Below are 3,211 nucleotides of genomic sequence, written 5' to 3'. Positions count from 1 at the left end.
CAATCAAGGTTCGAATGATAAAAATTTAAAGGTAGGCGTGAAAGGCTCAAACGGTTCAAAGATGGCCCAAATCACTTCCCAACTTGCTCAACAATTTAATATTTCACTTTTGTAAATTCCTAAGGCAAGTTCTAAAACCGAATAGCATATGATATAGCATAAATTAATTCCACGTTTTAAAACACAAAACTTTCAACCAAAGCAAGGCATAATTCGTGATTCCTAACAATGACTCATTCCTACGACACTTTGAATCAAAAGCTCACCAAAATTCAATCACAGTCAAGATAAAGCAAGCAATTTCATCATTAAACATCAACCATCTTTCATCATCATGATTCATCGAAGCATTTATCTCAACACATTTTTTTTTTAAAGCAATAAATAAACTAAAACAACTAAAAGAAAAAAAAATCCTAAGCCATGCAAACTAAAAAATTAAAGCACATAAAAACAAGCAATTTTTCACCCCCAAACTTAAAATTTACATTGCCCTCAATGTAATTAGCACGAAGTTCAAGGATAGAATACACCTGAATAAGTCGTTTTGGCCATGTTTGGGCTGCTCTTCCACCCTCGCCTTTATTATGCTTTTGTTGAGGTTCGCACGGCCGTATGAGACTTTGAACTGTTTTCCGCACGGCCGTGCGAAACTTGAATTTTGGGCAGTAGCCTATTGTTTCTCGCACGGCCGTGTGAGATTAAAGTGTTTTATTCGCGCGGCCGTGACTCAAGCCAAAATCGGACAGTAGTTTTCCCGATTTTCCACACGGCCGTGCTGGATTCAAGCCCTTTTTGGTGCGGCCGTGTGAAGTGCGAAATTGCACTTTGACCCCTGAAAAAAAAAAATTTGCTTATTTCATTAGTTTGCATGCTTATAAAATAAATAAATAAATTAAAACAAGAAACATAAATAATAAAAAAAAAAACAAACGAAAATCTCGGGTTGCCTCCCGAGAAGCGCTAAGTTTATAGTCTTCAGCCAGACTTTGTTCCTTCTCTTCAATTCCTTAGCTTTCGAACCCATCTCCGTACTTCCTTTTGGAGAAATTCTTGAATAAATGGGTTGATCCGATTCTTCTTTCGACTGGTTCGCTTAGGAATGCCCTTGAATTTATTCTTCTTGATGTCATGAGGCTTGCCAACATTGTCTTTTATCACGGTGTTTTGAGTAGGTGTTGTAACCAACTCAACCTTTTTCTTTTGTTCTCCTACTTGCACATTAGTATCCACAAAATTTTTTAAATCATGTAATTTAACAGGAAAAAGTTTAGAATGACTAACCTCATCAAGAAGATAACATCCATTAGCCGTAATAGGCTTTTCATCCACCCGGTACACCTTGAAGATCACTGTTTCGTCCCCCACACTCATTCTTAGCTCTCTCTTTCCTACATCAATAATTGACCTACCGATCGCTAAGAAGGGGCGTCCTAAGATAACGGGAATATTTTCATCTTCCGCTATGTCTAGTACTAGAAAATCGGCCGGGAGTATAAACTTATCTACCTTGACCAATACATCCTCCACAATACCTAAAGGGTGAGTAAAAGATCTATCGGCTAGCTGCAAGGTCACGGAAGTGGGCTTAATTTCTCCTAAATTCAATTTCTCATAAACTGATAAAGGCATTAAATTTACGCTCGCCCCTTGATCACACAACGCCTGCCCAAAATACCTAGTACCTATTGTGCATGGAATGGTACAACTCCCCGGATCTCTAAGCTTCGGTGGAATTTTATTTGCAAGGATCGCACTACTTTGCTCATTGAGGTCTACAATTGCTACACACTCCGGAAGCCTCATCTTCTTCGACACACGTTCTTTTATAAACTTAACCCAATTCGGCATATGCTTAAGTGCCTCAACAAAAGGAATATTAACATGAAACTTTTTAAGATAATCCAAAAATAACTGAAATTGCATATCAAGCTTAGAGTTTTGAAAACGTTCAGGGAAAGGTACCTTGGGAGTAGGTTCACTTACCGTGATCTTTGTGTTGCTTGGCCCGACCTCGGTTTTTTCCTTGGGCTCCTCTACAATAGGCGGTGGTGCAACGGACCTTTTAGGACCTTCCTCTAATTGCCTCCCATTTCGCAAGCTCACTGCATTGCACTGCTCGATGTTGCTCTTTCGGGGATCCTCCGTATTCGACGGCAGTGCTCCCAACGGCCTCGCGTTTAGTTGGGTTGCAAGTTGCCCCATCTTTGTCTCCAAATTTCGAATGGAAGCTTGAGTGGATGTCATGAATTGAGCTAAGATATTTGCGAGATCTCCACCTTGAGGTGGAGCTTGAGGCGGATTTTGGAATCCGGGAGCTGGCCTTTGTTTGTCCTTGCTGATTTCCTCCCCATCCAAAGTTAGGGTGATCTTTCCATCCCCGATTATAAGTGTCGGAGTACGGGTTCTTCTGTTGTCGGTTGGTGTCATTCACGTAATTTAGAGACTCCGTTTCTTCTAAGCACTGGTCGGGACCTTGGAGTGCATGAACTTATGAACTGGCTGAGTCTGCAAAGCCGCCACTTGCTTTGATAGCTTCTCTAACTGGGCCGTGATTGCAGTGACCCCGTCTAACTCTAAAATTCCTCCCGTTTTAGTGGCTCCGCTGTTTGACCGATCCGATGCCCGCATGTATTTATTTCTAGCGATCCGCTCCAAAAGTTCGTAAGCTTCGTCATAGGTCAAGCTCATGAACATACCGCCAGCTGCTGAATCGAGCACCGTTCTCGAATTATCTTGCAATCCATCATAAAATATTTGAAGTTGCCGCCACTCTTGAAGTCCGTGATTCGGGCATCTCCGAATTAATTGTTTGAACCGCTCCCACGTCTCAAATAATGCTTCACCGGCTTCTTGTAACAAGTTTTGTATTTCTCTCCGGATTCTCTCAGTTTTGGTTGGGGAGTTGTACGTATTCATGAAGAGATGTGCTAGCTGGGGCCAAGATGAGATGGAGTGCGGTGCACGAGTTTGTAACCATTCTCGGGCTGCTCCTTGCAAAGAGTGCTTGAAAAGGCAGAGTTGCAGTGCTTCAGGGGATACTCCGTTCATCTTGTGCGAATCACACGTTTCGAGAAAGTTGACCAAGTGGAGATGCGGATCTTCATGAGCTAATCCGCTGAACAACCCATTGTTTTGGAGCATAGTAAGGAGTCAAGCTCTAATTTCGAAATTATTGGCTTCAATGGGGGGCTGCTCGATGCTCGATTGG

The sequence above is a fragment of the Erythranthe guttata genome, chromosome 11 (assembly GCF_056151865.1).
Source record: "Erythranthe guttata isolate IM_541 chromosome 11, IM_541, whole genome shotgun sequence".
In the NCBI taxonomy this organism is placed as follows: Eukaryota; Viridiplantae; Streptophyta; class Magnoliopsida; order Lamiales; family Phrymaceae; genus Erythranthe; species Erythranthe guttata.
Note: the sequence above shows the minus strand (reverse complement) of the source record.